The sequence below is a fragment of the Cricetulus griseus genome, chromosome 3, assembly GCF_003668045.3.
Source record: "Cricetulus griseus strain 17A/GY chromosome 3, alternate assembly CriGri-PICRH-1.0, whole genome shotgun sequence".
NCBI classification, from domain to species: Eukaryota; Metazoa; Chordata; class Mammalia; order Rodentia; family Cricetidae; genus Cricetulus; species Cricetulus griseus.
The window spans coordinates 97485306-97505174 of record NC_048596.1 but is presented as its reverse complement, the minus strand read 5'-3'; the positions used below and the strand labels follow the sequence as shown (position 1 = coordinate 97505174).

The window sequence follows — 19869 nt, the reverse complement described above, 5'->3', positions numbered from 1 at the left end:
CCAGTGCTGGCTGATACATGGCATACTTCCAGGCTCCCCACTTCTTCACATGGTCCTCCCTAACTGCCCCAACTCTCCTAACCCTGAAAGCCAATATGCACACCTTACTTGACAGCCAAGGTTGGGGGAATCTGCCTCCACAGGAGCTACTTGATATAATGAAAAACACTCTGGGCCTGCAGGAGGGATTTGGGGGCCTGAGGTTTAGGCTGCTCTGGTTTAGGCTATAACCGTTAGTTACAGGCATCTCTCCTTTTCTGCAAGGTCTGTGTCTGCACCATTTCTTGACAAAGAGGAAGAATTCCAGAGGGCTTATGAGAGCAAAGGAGAAGTGAGTATATGACGGGTTTCAGTTTGGGAGGATGAAGGAGTTCTGGAAATAGGAGGCAATGACAATATGTGTTGCACAACAATATGTGTGTAATTCAAGCCTTGGAGCAGCTTTAAAACTTTTTTTCTTTAGGTGTAAGGGTGTTTTGCCTGGGTGTATATTTGAGTAACTGGTGCCCACAGAGGCTAGAAGAAGACATCAAATCCCCTGGAACTTGAATTGTAGGTGGTTGTGAAAAACAAGGTAGGTGCTGGGAATTGAATCTGGGTCCTCTAGAAGAGCAAGCACCCAGTGCTCATAATTACTAAGCTATCCCTCCAGCCCCTAAACATGTGAGTCCCCAGGATCATACTTAATTAAGTCTATCAGGTTTGAAGACAAGTGCTGGCTGAGCCATCTGACTAGCACTAAAATCGTACATATAGTTTTTATAAGTCATATTTTTAAAAGTCATGTGGGGCATAGAGGAGCATGCCTCTAATCCCATCACTTTAGAGGCTGAAGCAGGAGGATCCCCACATGCTTGAGGGGACCCTGGTCTACATAGCAATTTTCAGGTTAAGGGACCATAGACTGCAAGATCCTGTCTCAACAAGGTAAAAAAATAAGGGTGGGGTGGGGTGGACAGGGATGAAATGTTGGAAGTGACTGAGACAACACAGGGTTTTGAACTTCCCTATAGTAAATTCAAGCCTCTAAGCCTAGAGCCTGTCCATGACACGTGTGTGTGTGTGTGTGTGTGTGTGTGTGTGTGTGTGTGTGTCAGAATATCACTGGCCTTTTGGTGACGTGGAACCTATGAGAGGCAGAGGCACAAGCGCTACATTTCTTCTGGACCTTGAGTTCAAACTGAAGCTCAGAAAAGCTTCAGGGGGTCTTTTTTTTTTTTTTTTTTAAATCTTTTGAGACAGGCTGGCCTCAAACTCACAGAAAGCCATCTGCCTCTGCCTCTGGAGTGCTAGGATTAGAGGCATGCGCCACCACCTCACTGCTTAGCTTCAGAAGTCTTAAGTATATGAAGTTCAGGACCTGGCTTCCTCTCCCACTCCTCTGTGGCTCTGGCCACACCAAACTGGCCACTGTTCATGCTGTCACCCTCTGACCTGTGTGTACACTGTCTTTTGACCAGCTTCCCTTTCCTCCTCTGTCTTCCTGGAAAACAATAATCCTCCAAGGCAAAGTCAGTGGCCCCTTAATGGGATTTCTTCCCACCGTATCTAAGTATAGTCCCTTCAGTGTCTAATGGAGGCGGAGAGCCTGACTCCTCAATGACCTTTTTTGGGGGGTGGGGGAGGAGGTGGGTTTCGAGACAGGCTTTCTCTGTGGCTTTGGAGGCTGTCCTGGAACTAGCTCTTGTAGACCAGGCAGGTCTTGAACTCACAGAGATCGCCTGCCTCTGCCTCCCAAATGCTGGGATTGAAGGCGTGCGACACCACCACCCAGCCATCAATGACCTTCTTAAGGGACCTGTCTCCTCTTAGACCTTGCCATTGAGCTCTGACACATAAATAAGGCTAGGAAAGATGCTCCATTCCTTCTCAATTCCCACCTGCATGATCTTGTTTCTCCTCTAGGCCTACTTTCTTAATGTGTAAGTGAAGACTACCACCTGCCAAGTAGGCCCTTAGGTCATAGTCACTGACATGGTATAAAGCATGGTTTAAAGACAACACTTGTTGGGCAGTGGTGACACACACCTTTAATCCCAATACTCTAGAGGCAGGAGGATCTCTGTGAGTTCCAGACCTGCCTGGTCTGCAAGAGCTAGTTCCAGGTCAGCCTCCAAAGTTGCAGAGAAACCCTGTCTTGAAAAACCAAACCAAAAAAAAAAAAAAAAAAAAAAAAAGGCTTGTCTTCTCACACTGGAGCTAGAGATCTGAATCTTTTCCTATTTATGGATTTGGATTTGGATTTGGTAGCATCCTGGGAGATGACCTTTCTGGATCAGACCCTGCCTCCAGGTGCCTCACTAAAGCTCACTTTTCTAACCCCATAGCTTCTTCCCTGTCAAGATCAGACCCTTACTCTCCTGAGACCCCACTCTAACCTCACTTGATCTTTTTTTGTTTTTGAGACAAGGTTTCTCTGCATAGTCCCAACTGTCCTGGAACTTGCACTGCAGACCAGGCTGGCCTTAAACTCATAGATCTGCCTTCTGAGTGCTGGGATTAAAGACAACCACTACCGCCAGGCCCTCACTTGGTTTTATAGAGCTCGGTGTTAGTACATTTAACTTGCTCCAGGCAATCCCTGTCTGGGCACCCCCTGTAGCTGTCACTAAAAGCAGAAGTAGTTGCTGAGTCATCTGTAGGTCATGTCCAACTTTTCTGTCCTTGATTCTGCAATCATAGACAAGTTATAGGGCAGAAGCAATGTCCACAGGGCTCACCCCAGATTTACTGTCGCCCTCACAAATCCTCATCGTTTGCTCTTCATAGCCTGTGTACCCCACAGGGCAGCCAAGCAGAAGAATGAGGGGCACTTTCTCTAACAAGGCCACACCTACTCCAACAAAGCCACACCTCCTAATAGTGCGGCTCCCCCTGGGGGCCATTTTCTTTCAAATGGCCAGCCTCTGACTCATTTGTTTAAGCACTTAGTTCCCAGCTGGTATTTAGAAGGTTATAGAACCTTCAGGAAGAGGGCTGTGCTGGAGGAAGTATAACGCTAGGGGTTATTAGGATAAAGCAAGTCGGGGGACACTGGCAGATTCCATGGCAGGCGAGGGTGGCCAAGGCGAAGGGACAAACATGCAAGACAGACAGAGTTTAGATGAGAAGTTTTATTAGAAAGGAAAGGGAGGAGGAAGGAAAGAGAAAAGCGGTAAAGAGACACAGAGACAGAGAAGACAGAAGGAGGAGATAGGAAAAGTTCTGTCTGCCCCAGGGGAACAGTGGTGAAAGGTTCAGGCATTATGCTGGCCTGCCCCTGTTACCTGGTGGAATCCACTCAGGCAATACCCTGGTCAGCCCAAGGTTCCATGGGAAAGAAGTCTGCACGCAGGTGCAGAGGACCCCTTTAAAAGATAGGCCCCTGCACCTTTCTCTCTCTCTCTCTGCCCCTTTACGCTCGCTCTCTCTCTCTCTCTCTCTCCCCCTGTCTCTCTCTCTCTGTGTGCTCTCTCTCTCTATGGCGACCGGCCATGGCGGTCAACCATTACCCCTGTTTCTCTTCTTAGTCTACCCATTCTGCCTTATAATAAACTTATAGTCAATATGTCTGTCTCAATATTTCTCTTTTCTTCTTTTTAAACAAAAGAATAACAAGTGGGAAAGAGAGGGTAAGTGGGCAGGGGTCTTTCTTTTAAAGACCTGTGTGCAGACTACACAATCATGGAACCCTAGGCTGACAAGGGTACTGCTTGAATGCTTCTGCCAAGTGACAGGGGCAGGCCAGCACAATGCCTGAATCCTTACAGAGGTGGTCTTTGATAGAAACCTACTTCCTGGTTTCTATCTGCTAACTTCCTGCATGCAGATGAAACGCAATCAGCCAGCTTCCTAACTGCCAGCCAGCCTCACGTCTTGCTGCCATGCCTTCTCCACCGTGATGGACTGTATTCCCCCAGAACAGTAAGCCAAAATATACCCTCTCTTCCTTAACTTATCTTTTGACAAGGTATTTTATCACAACAGAAAAAATTACTCATGCAATGTCCATATAGAAATGTAACAGCTTAGTTACAGAAAATGAAGATTGAATAGTTTCCTACCATTGTTCCTCAACAAGTTAGATACCCTGTTGGGTGTGCTGGTGCGTGCCTGTGATCTCATCGCTGAGGATAGTGGGGTCAGGAGATCTGCCTGGGCTACTTGAGACTTTATCTCAAAAAATTACACTAAGCCAAGCTTGGTGACATACACCTTTCATTCCAGCATCTGGGAGGCAGAGACAAGCAGATCTCTGTGAGTTTGAGGCCAGCCTGGTCTATGTAATGATAATTCCAGGACAGCCAGAGCTGTAGGGTCAGACTCTGTCCCCCAAAACCAAAACCAACCAACAAACAAAATTACCCTCCCCCAATAAAAAGGAGTATATCTTTCAATTATATTGTATGCTGGAATTAAAGGCATGTGCCATTACCACCCGACAAACAGTTTTGATTAGTTTGTTTGTTTTGTTTTTCGAGACAGGGTTTGTCCGAAGGTCCTGGAACTCTCTTTGAAGACTAGGCTGGCCTCAAACTCACAGAGATCCACCTGCCTCTGCCTCCTGAGTGCTGGGATTAAAGGCAAGTGCCACCAACGTCCAGCAAACAGTTTTTAGAAACTTAAATTGAAGTGAAGATTAGGTCCAGTGTAGGAAAAAGAATAGTTAGGATTCTTCCAGTGCAGTGGTAAAGATTGTGTCTGAAGGGCATGGTGAGCAGTGACTGCTATTTGATAGTAAAAGATGGATTTTGTGGAAGACTACTGTTCATTAGGAAGAAATAAGGCAGGTTTGCCTAGAAGGACCTATGAACCAGAAGAGAGGAGCACAGTCCTGGAACTCCTGCTGGTAGACAACCATCTCCTGAGGCTACAACTACCCTGGGTGGTCAGGCAGGCAAGACCCTATGCTCTGATCTCTACCAACGTTCCTCCTTTTGGGACAGTGCCACAAACCGGGAATGCCAGGATACAGGGCAGGTCATGTGTTATTATGAGACTATATGGCAGGGAGATGGTACCTGTGTTTAATGGAGCTTAAGGTCCAGAAGCTGTGAACTTACTTCATAAGGAAAAAGGAATGCAGGTGCAATGAAGATATATGCCTTGAGACAGATACTGCCTAGAGTGTCTGACATACTATATGGGGACAAAAAACTTAGAAGATTAGTAAGAAGGCTGGAGAGATTGCTCAGTGGTTAAGAGCACTAGCTGTTCTTCTAGAAGCCCCAGGGTTCTTTTCCCAGCACCCACATGGTATTTTCATCTGTAATCTAGAATCATCTATAATTCCAGTTTCAGGGGCTCCAGTGATGTCTCCTGGCTTCCCAGGACACTGCCCACATGTGGTACCTAGACATACATGCAGACAAAATACCCATACACATAGAATAATAAAATTAAATAGCCATGAAAACCAGTTAAGAAATTCATCAAGAGAAGTAAGATACAAGGAGAAAACAAGAGGCTCACGCCTTTAATCCCAGCAATCGGGAGGCAGAGGCAGGTGGATCTCTGTGAGTTCGAGACTAGCCTGGCCTACAAGAGCTAGTTCTAGGATAGCCTCAAAGCCACAGAGAAACCCTGTCTTGAAAAACCAAAAGAAAGAGGAGGAGGAGGAGGAGGAGGAGGAGGAGGAGGAGGAGGAGGAGGAGGTGTGGTAGCATTTGGGAGCCTGAGGCAGAAGACTGCCATGATTTGAGGTTAGCCTTGGTTACCTAGTGAGTTCTAGATCAGCAAGGGCTATACGGAAAGACAAAACAAAACAAGAGGCTGGAGTGACAGGTAGAAAAGGGAAGTGAGGAGCTGGCCCAGTAAAGCAGGGAGAAAGTTCTAGGAATCATGAAGCAAGCGCCCCAAGGCCAAAAGGGTTTTAGTAGGTCTGAAGAACCAAGGCTTGTTGGGGTATACCATGGCGAGGTTAGATCTTCGTGAGGGTGGATTGGGAATCAGGGCTAGGTGGTGCATGGTGAGGATTTCAGCTCCCCGGGCTCTTAGCCTGGGAAGCAGTGAGAGATATGACATCTTGGGGGGGGGGGTCAAGAAAAGATGCCTGAGTTCCCAGAAACACCACAGCATGGAGGTTGACTGCATGCTCCCCTTGAACCTGTTTTTCAAATAGGGCCTCTCTACAGTGGCCTAGGAGTTTTATTGTGGTAAAATATAAATAATATAAAATTTAATACTTTAGTATCTTGTTTTACTTTTAATGTATATGGGTGTTTTGTCTGTATATTAGGTTGGTCTAAAACCATGCAGCCCAGGCAGCTACTACTCACTCAAGGATACTCTACAGTCTCAAGCTTAGATTCCAGCACACCCAGCCTTATTTTTGCATTTTTTTCCTTTTAAAGATTTTATTTATTTATTATGTATACAACATTCTGCTTCCATGTATAACTATAACTGCACACCAGATCTCATTATAGATGGTTGTGAGCCACCATGTGGTTGTTGGGAATTGAACTCAGGACCTCCGGAAGAGCAGTCGGCGCTCTTAACCTCTGAGCCATCTCTCCAACTGTGTGAAGGGTTTTTCAAGACAGGGTTTCTCTGTGGCTTTGGAAGCTGTCCTGGAACTAGCTCTTGTAGACCAGGCTGATCTCGACCTCACAGAGATCAGCCTGCCTCTGCCTCCCGAGTGCTGGGATTAAAGGCGTGCGCCACCAATGCCCGGCGAATAAATAAATCTTAAAAAAAAAAAAGAAGAAATCCTAGTCATTGGCCAGCAGCATTGTAACTAATATAAGTCTCTGTGTGTTACTTGGGGGCCTAACGTGGTGGCGGGCAGAACTCAGGCAGCTTGGTGGAAAGACTTATTGTTACAGTCCTGGGATTAAAGTTGTGTGCCACCGCTGCCTAGCTCTATGGCTTGCTAGTATGGCTACTGGGATTAAAGGTGTATACCAACATTGCCTGGCTCTATGGTTTGTGGCTAGCTTTGCTTTCTGCACCCTCAGGCAAGCTTTAATAAATCATAAATAGTATATCACCACAAGTAGCCTTTGTTTCACCTTGCTATCCAGGTGTGATGAAGGCTAAATTTGCTTAAGTTTGAGCTTCCTCAGCCTTTGCTTTCAACACAGGAAGTGCTCTCTTCCTACTATGTGTCTGTTTTGGTCAGAGGAAATTTTAACTGTGGTAAGCGAATACATGCAAACCCACCATGTAAATAGGGGACCAGTGAGAACTCCCTTCCTGAGGCTAGCATTTTAAGGAATTGGAAACAAAACTAAACAGATCCCTTCCAACTCATCCATCCACCTTAAAATCTAGATGTGATGGTTTGAATGAGAATTGTCCCCCACAGGCTAGACTATTTGAATATTTGGTTCCCAGCTGCTTTGTTTTCTTTTTTTTTTTTTCTTTTCTTTCTTTCTTTCTTTCTTTTTTTTTTTTTTTGTTGTTTTTCGAGACAGGGTTTCTCTGTGTAGCTTTGGGGGCTGTCTTGGCACTCACTCTGGAGACCAGGCTGGCCTCGAACTCACAGAGATCTGCCTGCATCTGCCTCCTGAGTGCTGGGATTAAAGGCATGGGCCACCAAGCCCGGCCTGCTTTGTTTTCTTTTCTTCATGCAAGCAGTAGATGTGATCTCTTAGCTTTCTGTACTGGCTGCCTTCTGCTATGCTACTCTACTGTTATGGACTTTTATCTCTCTGGAACTGTAAGATACAAATAAACTTTGTCCTATAAGTTGCCTTGGCCATGGTATTAGCAACAGAAAAGTAGCTAATGCGCAGGACAAGTCCTGAGGGTCCTCAGTGAGGTGTCCAGTGGCCCTGATGGGTGCATTCTTCAGTCCACCTTCCCTGCAGGGCCTCCCAGCTCTCCACACCATCCCTCATCATACCTGCTGTCCTGCCTCATCATTCTCCTTACTCCCCACAATTCATCCTGCCCAGGGAATCCTGACAACTGCCTCTTTCTCCCTGATTCTCTATGATCCGACATTTAGACGGTCTCTTCCCTGCTCAAGAGAACATGTTTTGGTGCCTGGGTCTGGTAGTACACTCCTTTAATCCCAGCACTTAGAGGGCAGAGGCAAGAGGCTCTCTATGAGTGTAAGACCAGCCTAATTAACACAGTGAGTTCCAGGCCAACTGTAGCTACTCAGTGAGACCCTGTCTTTAAAAAAATCAAATCAAGGGGGCTGGAGAGATGACTCAGAAGTTAAGAGTACTGGCTGCTCTTCCAGCACCCACATGGCAGCTTACAACTGTCTATAACTCTGGTTCCACCCTCATACAGACCTACATGAATGCACATAAAATTAAAATAAGTAAATGATTAAATTTAAAAGCAAATCAAAATAAACCAAAATGCCTTTCTCAGTGTCTCCTTATACTCTGGAAGATTATGTGCCATGTTGAGAAGACAGGGAATCATCTCTGGGACCTGTTCCTCACATAGTGCCCATTGCCATGGTGACTACAAAGCCCATGCCATTCCCTGGGCACACTTTTATGGCCTTGTCTCTCTTGACTGAAATGTCCTCTCCTGACTCCTTTATCCTGTGCGTCTCATTTCCTTTGCGGACCCTTTTGCATCTCTCTCCCACGTGTTGTTTTTTCTCAGTATCCCCACTTTTCTCTTTTCAGAACCAATCTCCATTGTAGCATTCATCATACCACATGAACACATGAACCAATGGAACAGTCTATTCATTAGGCCAAAGGAAACAAACCAAGGCTGTGAAAACAATTACTGAGTGGCTACTCTGCAGGTTCTGGAGATACAGAGATGAGCGATTCAGATATTTGTCCTTGGAGCCCAGATGATCTACTTTATATCTCTAATGCAAGAGTGGGAACTGCCAGGGAATTAGGACTCAGATCAGATCTCTCTGTGGACTTTCATCATGAACACAGAGGAAGCTTTGTGATGAGTTGTCTAGTTGGTTCATTGGGTAAGGGGACTTACTGTTAACCTAAAGACCTTAGTTCAATTCCCTGGACCCATACAGTGGAAGGCGAAAACCAACTAGGTTGTCCTCTAATCTCCATTCAAGTGAGTGTGCATACACACACACACACACCAAATGTAATTTTAAAAAGATGAAATGAATTCAAGAATGACATTCTTTTTGTTTTGAGACTGGGTTTTTTGCAACTTAGGCTAGCCTCAAATTCACCATGTAGCTGAGGATGACCTTGAATTTCTGATCCTCCCGCCTCTACCTTCCCAGTGCTGGGGCATGGGGTACCATACTCAGTTAATGCAATGCTCAGGTCCAAGCCCAGGACTTCATGCATAGTGTAAGCACTCTACCAACTGGGCTACAAGCCCATACCAGCATTTTTTTTTTTTTTTTTTTTTTTTTGGTTTTTCGAGACAGAGTTTCTCTGTGTAGCTTTGGAGCCTATCCTGGCACTCGCTCTGGAGACCAGGCTGGCCTCGAGCTCACAGAGATCCGCCTGCTTCTGCCTCCCAAGTGCTGAGATTAAAAGTGTATGCTAGCTTCAGGCTTCTTATGTGCTTACCTCCGCAGGATTACCAGGGTCAGGGTAAGGATGTGAGGAGACAATGAGCATAAAAACCTCTATTGGCATGAAAGATGGCAACTGCCCAATGTCCCCAAGACCAGCTATGCTCCCAAGCTGATAGGAATGAATAAGTAAGCAAGAATCACAGGCACTGACCTTCATGTTGCTTAGCCCTGGGCCTTCCTGGATCCTGGAAACTTTTTTTTTGCACAGAATCACAGGTTTCCATCCAGCCTGTGGGCTCTGAGTTTATTTTTGAGTATTGGGAAAACCCATTCTGACCTTACTTTCCATTTTCCAGTACTTGGTTTATTTAAACACAGAAAACAGATAAAATTTCATCACAGAAAGGGCCAGGCCCAAAAACCTCTTCCACAGACTCACAAAACAGTTGGAAACGTGGTCAGGATACTAAATTAAATAGGAGCTTGGGGATGAAAAATCATCTTTTTGTTGGCCTCAGAGAGTCAACAATAGGACCAAAGTAAGATCTGATGTTCAGTGCCCAACCCACCCTATTCATATACGCATCACCATAGCCCTTCTTCCCCACCTAAATTCCATAACATTGTTCTCTCCCCATTCATCTAACTCTGCCCAAATTGATTCTTGATGTCCTCCAAACATATAACCACTTTCTAACTCTTTGTCCTTGGACATGCTTCATCATGTGCTTTTTATTTCTGCTTGTTCACCGAGGACTAACTCCTCAAGGCCCACTCCAGTGTTTCCTCTGTTAGGAAAAAAAGTGTAAACTGGTGGCGCATGCCTTTAATCCCAGTGCTCAGGAAGCAGAGGCAGGTGGATCTCTGTGAGTTGGAAGCCAGCCTGATCTACAGAGTTCCAGGACAGGCTTCAAGGCTACACAGAGAAGTCCTGTCTTGAAAAAACAAAAAACAAAACAAACAAAAAAAAAAAAAAAAAAAAAGAGGAGGGCGGAGAGATGGCTCAGAGATTAAGAGCACTGACTGCTCTTCCAGAGGTCCTGAGTTCAATTCCCAGCAACCACATGGTGGTTCAGAACCAGTGTAATGAGATCTGGTGCCCTCTTCTGGCCTGCAGGATTACATGTAGACAGAACACTGTATACATATCAAATAAATAAATCTTTTTAAAAAAAAAAAAAAAGGAAAAGAAAAAAGTGTAAATTTGTTCAGAGCTTATTCATCTTTTGAAGCTGTGGTCTCCTAATGTTCTCTTCGTATTTTATTTCAACATCAACCATCTTCTTCTATAATTGTCTCAGTCCCCAGTCCCCACTAGGCATTTTTTAGGGGCAGGATTTTTTTCTCCCTCTGTTTCTTTTTCCAGAGTCTAACAATGTGTCTGGCATTCATTGACATCCAACAAATGTCACTAATTAGTCACCATGACTTGTTGAACCTGTCTGGGGACTTTGGAAAGAAACCCTAAGCTACTGGGGAATATCCATGTGTCCAGAGCAATCAGGAAGGGTCAGAGGTGAAGATTGTCTAAGATAGAGATCCTGCAAGGAAAATAGAGAGGAAGGACGTCTAAGGACAAAGACCATAGTAGAGCAAGTGAAATGTCCAGAAGAAGGCCTTGGAGACACAGAGACCATTCAGTCTCTGCCCTCTAGAACCTCACAGTCTACTGGGATGACAAACAGAAACATGATTTCGTATAGAACTGGGCCACAGTAGACCAAGTCCGCCTTACAAAGGCCATTTTGCCATCTTCATCTGTTGGTTTACTGCTTTTTTTGTTTGTTTGTTTGTTTTTTGTTTTTCCAAGACAAGGTTTCTTATTATAACAGTCCTAGATGTCCTAGAGCTCACTTTGTGGACAAGGCTGGTTTTGAATTCACAGAGATCTGTCTGCCTCTGCCTCCCAAGTGCTGGGAGGCATGTGCTACCACACCCAGAAGTTTACTACTTATTAATATCGGTGGCAACTATTTTCCACTTTCTTTTTTTTAATTTTATTTATTGATTATGTATGTGTTCTACCTGCGTGTCTGCCTGCACGACAGAAGAGGGCGCCAGATCTCATTGTAGATGGTTGTGAGCCACCATGTGGTTCCTGGGAATTGAACTCAAGACCTCTGGAAGAGCAGTCAGTGCTCTTATCCCCTGAGCCATCTCTCCAGCCCCTTTCATTCACTCTTGATGACCTCATCCCATCGTGTATCTTATACACCGTAACTCCCAAGCATGAACAATCAAACCCAGCTGTCCCCACAGATCTGCAGACCCACATGCCTGTGTGTTCCCTCAACGTCTCTAATCTAAAGTGCATCTCAAACTCAACAGAGAGTTTTCCACCAAAAATTTCCTCAGTTTTCTCAACCTCAAAAAGTGGCAACACCCATCTTCCAGTTGTTTGGGTCAAAATTTTATGGTTCGGTTTTTCCATGGTGTTCTACAATCTATATCCTGTCAGCAAACCTTGATTTCTCAACTTCTATTTTTGTTTTTCTTTAGCAAAGGTCTATCTATGTAATTCTGAGTGTCCTAGAACTTACTATGTAGACCAGGCTGGCCTCAAACTCACAGAGATCCAACAGCCTCTGCCTCCTGAATGCTGGGATTAAATCTGTACACCACCATGCCCTGGTGATTTCTCTACTTTTAACTTATTCAAAATTCATCTACTTCTTATCCTCTACTTCTGGATTTTTTTTAAAAAAATTATTTTATCTTATATGTATGAGTGTTTTACCCAAATGCCTGGCGCTTGTGAAAGCCAGTTGTTGGATCCCGTGGAACTGGAGTTATAATTGTGAGCTACCATGTGGATGGTGAGAATTGAACTAGGTCCTCTTCAAGAGCAGCTGCTACTCTTAGCCATAGAGCCATCTCTCCAGCCACCCCTACCCTGACTTTTTCCTTAAAGAGAAAAAGTAATGTTAAAATAAAAAGATTGTGTAGATACTCTGTTCATAACCCCCCTTTTCTCCCCACACAATATAAAAACCAGACCTCCCTGAAAGGTGGTATTACATAGGGCTTCTACTGCCTTTAGACTCATCTATGTATTTATTATACAGGACACTGAACTGAGGCTCTTTTAGGGCTTCTGTGTTCGATGCTAGTTCTTATCTGTCTGCTGTCTGTGTATCTTCCTACTCCTCAACTACTCAAAAGTTGCCATCTCAGTGATTTTTCTTGTGCTCCTTCCCCCCAATCTAAAATACCTTCCCTGTCAATTGTTTTTTCTTTCTGGAGCTGAGGACCAAATCAGGTAAATGCTCTACCATTGAGCTGAATTTTATATTTTATACTCAGTATTTACTGCAATCTTACTTTTATTTATGTGTCTTCATTTTTGTTTATTTTTATTAGAATGGAAGCTACAGATGAAGGGAGGAATGGTCTATTTTGTTTTTTTTTTTGTTTTTTGGAAGATTTATTATTTATTTACTTATTTATTATGTATACAGTGTTCTGCCTATATTTCTGCAGGTCAGAAGAGGGCACTAGATCTCATTATAGATGGTTGTGAGCCACTATATGGTTGCTGGGAATCAAACCCAGAACCTCTGGGAGAGCATCGAGTGCTCTTAACCTCTGAGCCATCTCTCCAGCCCTTGTCAGTTTTTTTTGGGGGGGGGCAGGGTTTCGAGACAGGGTTCTCTGTGGCTTTGAAGGCTGTCCTGGAACTAGCTCTTGTAGACCAGGTTGGTCTTGAACTCACAGAGATCCACCTGCCTCTGCCTCCTGAGTGCTGGGATTAAAGGTGTGTGCCTTTACACACCTTTAGATACACTAGACCCCTCCTTCATCAAGTATATATAAGCAATGAAAACTGCTGAGAAACCACTGGGCTTCCTAGCAGCCTCTCAGCTAAGCTAAACTGCCTAGAAGAGGCTCAGACCAGCTGAACTGCCTGCAATGAGTTCCAGGTTTGTGGCTTCCAGAAGCCATCATCTATGGTAATTAATGTTCAGTGATGCATTTGCCTTTGAGTCATTTCTGCTCCTGTAAATAACCTCTCACCCATACTCCTATAAATAACACTAAGAAAACTCACTGGTTCACCAGGTTGTACTTGGTGGTCTGTCTTTGATTCCTATCTGGGGTGAGTAGGTGTTCATTCATATCTTCCCAGGAATAGCGTCACAAAACAGGACAGATTCAGAGGGAAAAGGAAACAACAGATAGTCACAAGGAGCTCAAAGGAACAAAAAGGATGGACAATTCCAAATGTAATATCCAAGAAGGATGACATTTCCAAAGGGTATATTTTATCTTTTAATGAAAATCTGTTTTTCTGTTTGTTGGTTTGGTTTTTCCAGACATGGTTTCTCTGTGTAACAGCCCTGGCTGTCCTGGAACTTAGTTTGTAGACCAGGCTGACCTTGAATTCATAGAGATTTGACTGCCTCTGCTTCCCTAGTGATGGAATTTTTTTTTTTTTTTTTTTTTTTTTTTTTGTGGCAGGAGGTTGTGGGAGGTTATGAGGGGGTAGAGAACAGAATTTCTCTTTGTAACAGCTCTGGCTGTCCTGGAACTCAGCTTGTAGACCAGGATGACCTTGAACACACAGAGATCTGTCTACTGCTTCCTGGGTGCTGGGATTAAAAGCATGTGCTATCAAGCTTGGCTAACCTTTTTTTTTTTTTTTTCCTGATTCACATTTATTGTAGAAGGCATACAACTACCACAATGTACATGTGATGAAGGTCAGAAGAAAACTTGTAAGAGTCAGCGCTCTCCTTCTACCATGTGCTTCCCAGGGATTGATAAACTCAGGTCATTCATTCGGTTTAGATGCAAGTATCTCTATTCCCTGAATCATTTTACTGGCCCTTATTTTTATTTTTAAAATTTATACTTGGTTTTCTGAGAGGCAGAGTCTAATTATATATTTCAGGCTGGCCTTGAATTTGGTCTATAGTCCAATCCAACTTGAACTTTACCTTGCCTCGGGCTTCTGAGTGCTAGGATTATGGGCCTGTGCTACACAATTTTAATAAGCAGAGCTTATTAAAGTTTAAAAACTTTTAAACAAGCTGAACTGTTGGGCCACATGAATACCCTTGATAGGCACTGAATACTTAACTACCTCCTGAACAGTTCTATCTCATCCATTCTTCACATTAACCTAGGACAGGAGGAAAGGTAGGCAGATTATCAGTGAAAAAAACAGTGTAGACAAGAGGATTTACAGGCTTGGGGAGACGCCTTAGCTAGGGTTTAAAGTACTTGCTCAGAGTTGAGTTTGGCTCCAGAACACACATGAATGCTGAATGATTATGGCAACCAGTCTGTAATTTCACCAAAGACAGAGGATTCCCAGAGACAGCTGGATAGCTAGAGTAGCCATATCAGGCAGGGAGTTCTGGGCTTGAATGAGAGACCTGTCTCAAAGAATAAGAAACAAGGACCATGGAAAAAAGATTCCCAGTATCACTCTTGGGTATCCACATACATACGCATGCATGTGCACTTGCATTCAAATATGTGCACCCCCACCCCCACTGTGTACTCCAGAAAACAAACAAACAAAAACAAAAAACAATGGATTTTCCAAAGTTTACAGGTCTAGTTGAGACAAAAGTGAAACTGTGGATGATTGTTGCCCCTGAAAGAGGCCAAGAAGGCTAAATCAGAGGCAAAAACAGAAGCATCAGTAAAGAAATGGACCAAGTAACCAAGACCTTACCAGGACACTTGGACATCAGAAGGACAGTTAAGTTTCCCAGAAAAAGAATGTAGTCCCTATGGCTGATTAGTTCCTCAAGCCTACTATAAGGATTCTGAAAACAACAGCCATGCTCATAGATTTATTCCCAGTTTCTATCAGAACCCTGAACAGACTTCAGACACAAATACTTTTTGTCCAAGGCATACAGAAAAGATTGAGGAAGTCCAGGTGTGGTAGCACTTGTCTTTAATTCCAGCACTCAGGAGCCAAGTGGATTCCTGAGTTCCGGACCAGCCTGGTCTACAGAGTTAATTCCAGGACAGCCAGGGCTACACAGAGAAACTCTGTCTCAAAAAAAAAAAAAAAAAAAAAAAACATAGGAGGAGGAGGCTAAGACCAACCAAACCAAAAAAGAACAACAACAAAAAACAACCTCCACCCCCCAAAACAAACAAACAAACAAACCGGGGAGTGGAGAGATGTTTCAGTGGTTAAGAGCACTGACTGCCTGATTGCACTGGGTGTGGTGGTGCACGCCTTTGATCCCAGCACTTGGGAGGCAGAGGCAGGTGGATCTCTGAGTTTGAAGTCAGCCTGGTCTACAGAGCACGTTCCAGTATAGCCAGGGCTACATAGAGAAACCCTGTCTCAAAAAACAAAACAAAACAACAACAACAAAAACATCACTGGCTGCCCTTCCAGAGGACCCATGTTCAATTCTCAGCACTGCCATGGTGGCTTACAACTATCTTTAATTCCAGCTGGACTTGGGGAATCTAATAATCCCTTCTGGCTTCTACAGGCAACAACATGGTGCAAATACATATATGCAGGCCAAACACATAAGATAAAATATTAAATAACTAAAAAGAGGTTGGCATGGTGGTGCCAGGACAGGCTCCAAAGTTACACAGAGAAACCCTGTTTTGGAAAGCCAAAAAAAAAAAAAAAAAAAAAAAGTATCCTCATAAAAAGAAAAGAGTGAGCCGGGTAATGTGGCGCACGCTTTTAATCACAGCACTAGGGAGGCAGAGGCAGGTGGGTCTCTGTCAGTTCGAGGCCAGCCTGGACAGCAAGTTACAGGACAGCCAGGGCTACACAGAGAAACCCTGTCTCAAAATAAAGTAAATAAATAAAAGGAAAAAAATGAATGTGCTCAAACAGGAAACACTCTTGAGAGAACAGAAGGGGGTAAACACGTTCTTGAAAGGCAGCGACATACACAACATTCGAACCAACGAACATCTCTGGAAGCCATTATTCCCAAGAGATTAGCAGCAAACACCACCTGCTGACAAGAGGGCGGGACTAAATGGACGCTGGGGGATGGGCCAGCCTGAAGAAACCCGTAGGCCTGAGCTTCAAGGCGGGGCCAATAGGTAGCGCCAGCAAAAGAGTGTCCTCCCACAACTAGTACGTGACGGAGGTACGTCAGCATCCCTTCCGGTTTGGTAGGTTAGAGCGGGAAACAAAAGGAGACCGAGAACGCATGCGTTGTGTGGGTCCCGGATTCTGGTGGGTTCTTCCGCTCAGGCCAGGAGGAAGCGCTTCCGGGTCGCTGCCGGCTGCCGGTTCTTGGCGCGGTAAGTGCGGAAACGTGGCTGTTGCCGTCTCCTTGCTCGTTCTTTCTTCCTGCTTCCAGAGAAACCCGGTTCCTTTGGCTCGCCTCCCTAGCAACTCATAGTCCGCTTTTTTATGCTTAACGACATCCTGCTCATTGGCCGCTTCCTTGAGTCTAAGCCCCACCCATTACACAAGTTCCGTCATTCATTGGTTTCACTTCCTGTCACCCAGCATTTCTTTCAGTTAATTGGCTTCAGGCAGGCCGCGCGCATTTTTGCGAGTAGCATCCCTATAAGGACAAAATCCTGTCAGAGACCCGCCCCTGCCTCCTTCCTGTTGGTCAAGCTCACAGTCATTATAATGAGCAAAGATGGGCGGTGGTGGGTAGGGTTTTAGGGTACAGGTTCTGTCAGTACTTTTGGGATGAGGTTGGGCGCTGTTTGCCTGTCACACGGACCTGGGGAGCTTTGGGCTAGGGAATGGCAGCGGCTAGTTCTGCGTGGATAAAATTAGAACAAAAGCTAGAGTAGAACCGAGTGTGGTGGCTGACACACGCCTTAAATCCCAGCATTCGGGGGCTGAGGCATGCGGATCTCTGTGAGTTTGGGACTAGCCTGATCTATATATAGTGAGTTCCACACCTGCCAGGACTACATAGTGAGACCCTAGCTCATTAAAAAAAAGAAAACAAAAAGGCGGGGAGGGACACCAATTTCTCCTGCGCTCTTGCTACATTGCTGGGCATCCATCCCTTCCTTGTGTGTGTTCTAAGTGAGCCCCACCCAGTGTGCAACCCAAAGTCAAGCTTACTTATCACTGGGTCTTATGAGCTGATGGATTTTAATTCCGTTCCTTGATGACTTTCCTGGTCATCAGCTTTAATTCACAAAGTTGATTTTATTTGTTCTCACACATTAGTTCATCATTCATTCTTCTGTCTGTCTGTCTATTTATCCATGCTTCCTAGTATATTTTATCCTTGGTTGTGTGTAGTGCAGATTGACTGTGATCAGTAAAAGAGGTGGTTCACATCCAAAACCTTTTTTGGATGTGATATGAACCAAAAGAGCAAAAAAAAAAAAAAAATGGTATGTGTGTGTGTGTGTTTAAAGAGAACTTTACTAGATCCCTGCTATTGCTAATTTTGTACATAATCACAATGCCACATTCCATCTCTGGCTCCCAGTCTCTTCTCTCCTTGAGCAGCATACAACTTTATCCATTATTTTATTTTGTTGTCATAATAACCTTGAGGATGATATAATTGTTATTATCCCCATTTTTACAGATGAGGAAACTGAGGCCCAGAGAGGTTAAGTGTATTGGCCAAAGTCAAACAGCTAGTAAGTGATGGAGCCAGGACTCAAACTCAGGTCTGTCTGTTTTCGAGAGGGAAGGGAAGTGTCTCTGCTACCTCCCACTCCACCCTACCCCTAAATCAAATTACAACTGAATCAAAACAAAACAAAACAAAACATACTCACTTGACCCTTTCCCTCAGCTTAGGAGCCATGTCCACCTTGTTTCCTTCACTGTTCCCTCGTGTGACTGAGACACTGTGGTTTAATCTGGATCGACCCTGTGTGGAGGAGACAGAGCTGCAGCAGCAGGAGCAGCAGCATCAGGCCTGGGTGAGTGAGGACCTAGCTCAGCATGGAGATGACCTTGCCTTATACTGGAGATCTGCTTAGGAGAAGTATTTTTCTCCGAGTTGTGAATAGTCAAGCTGGGTAACTGGAGGCTAAAGTTCTCACTTTGTGGTATCCTAACTGTCTGAGGGACCATAGGACTTCAGAGCTAGATTAGATGTCAAGCTCCTGATAGCTTAAGTTCTTTTCTATAAATCACAGGACTTAATCATTTTAACTTAACTTCTTAGTGAGGACCTACAAGATGCCATATTCTTGGCTAAGTATCTCATTTCACCCTCACCAGACATGAAAAAAAACTGAGGCCAAACGACTTTACATAAGTCCATCAATTTAATGAGCAGATGACAGAAGAAAGGGGATCAAATCTTCCTGAGAACTGGGGGTGGCAGAGGCGGGGGAAGCTTTGATTCAACATTTGGGGATCTTTTAAGGGGTAGAGTAAGCCAGTCCCATGCCCTTGACCTGCTCTGCATTGGGCCTTGGCCCTGCTTTTCCCCATACTCCTTTGCCCACAGCTCCAAAGCATCGCAGAGAAAGACAACAACCTGGTACCTATTGGCAAGCCAGCCTCAGAGGTGAGTGGCTCCAGCGGATGGGGCCTTTGTGAAGCCCAGTAGACCAGGACTTCATTTTAATTTAATGGCCTTGCTTCAGACTCAGAACAATTGTGGTTCTCAGTCTGGGTAGACTGCAAAAGTGGGAACCCAAGGGGGGGTAGGCATTGGGCCTGGTACTAAGGTCCTTTGGGTCATGCAGCAGCCTCCCAGACTCAAGGTGGGCAGGGTTGGGAAGGAAGAGGCTCCAAGTAGGTCAGCTCTTGACCTCATCCAGGTAGCCCTGAGACCTACAGACTCTCTCTTGCCCCACCAGCACTACGATGATGAGGAAGAAGAAGATGATGAAGATGATGAGGACAGTGAAGAGGATTCAGAAGATGATGAGGACATGCAGGACATGGATGAGATGAATGACTATAATGAGTCACCTGATGATGGAGAGGTCAATGAGGTAGGCGGGGTGTAGGGGAGTGCCTTTGTTCCTAGGCTCCTGCCCCTGATCTAATTGATGGCCAAGGGATGCAGAAACCTTGGCTCTACCCAGGGGCAGGATCTGGGCTGAGGCTGGCTGAGGCCCCTCCCCACCCACACCCAGCCTCCTCTTCAGGTGGACATGGAAGGCAACGAACAGGATCAGGACCAGTGGATGATCTAGGTAGACAAGCCAAGGTGGCCTCAGGGTGATTCCAGGCCACCCCAGCCTATCTTGCATCCACAGCCTCAGCCCCTCAGTCTGCAGAACCAGCTTGTGGCTGTAGTGTCTAAAGCTTTCCCTTAGGCACTTTCTCAGCTGCTGCCAGGATAAGGACTCGTTTGGCCCTCCCAGGCCATCAGTCTTCCCTTGAATCCCTAGAGCCTGAGCCCATCCCACCTTCCTGGCTGGTACCTCATTCCTTGGTTGCCAGGTGTGGTCCCTTTCTTACCCTCTTTAATAAAGACACAGGACTGATTCTTTTCCCCAATGTCTATTCCCTGTTTGTTGGTGGGACCCAGAGGCGTCCAGCATCTTTCCTTGGACATTGGGAA

General features: G+C 45.0%; 1 protein-coding gene and 1 long non-coding RNA gene across 11 annotated transcripts in view; one reads left to right on the top strand and one right to left on the bottom strand.

Annotated features, from left to right (window-relative positions):
* Folr1 (folate receptor alpha) overlaps nt 1-19869 on the bottom strand; it is a 349146-nt gene that overhangs the window by 21126 nt on the left and 308151 nt on the right.
* Anapc15 lies at nt 16514-19800 on the top strand. 10 transcript variants are annotated; one of them, XR_003483861.2, is made up of 6 exons: nt 16514-16654; nt 17923-17977; nt 18136-18265; nt 18802-18861; nt 19157-19294; nt 19439-19800. It is a non-coding gene; the product is annotated as an anaphase promoting complex subunit 15 (long non-coding RNA). The 10 variants fall into 10 exon arrangements; XR_003483859.2 differs by having other exon boundaries at nt 17923-18007; nt 18141-18265; XR_003483854.2 differs by having other exon boundaries at nt 16517-16654; nt 17923-18007.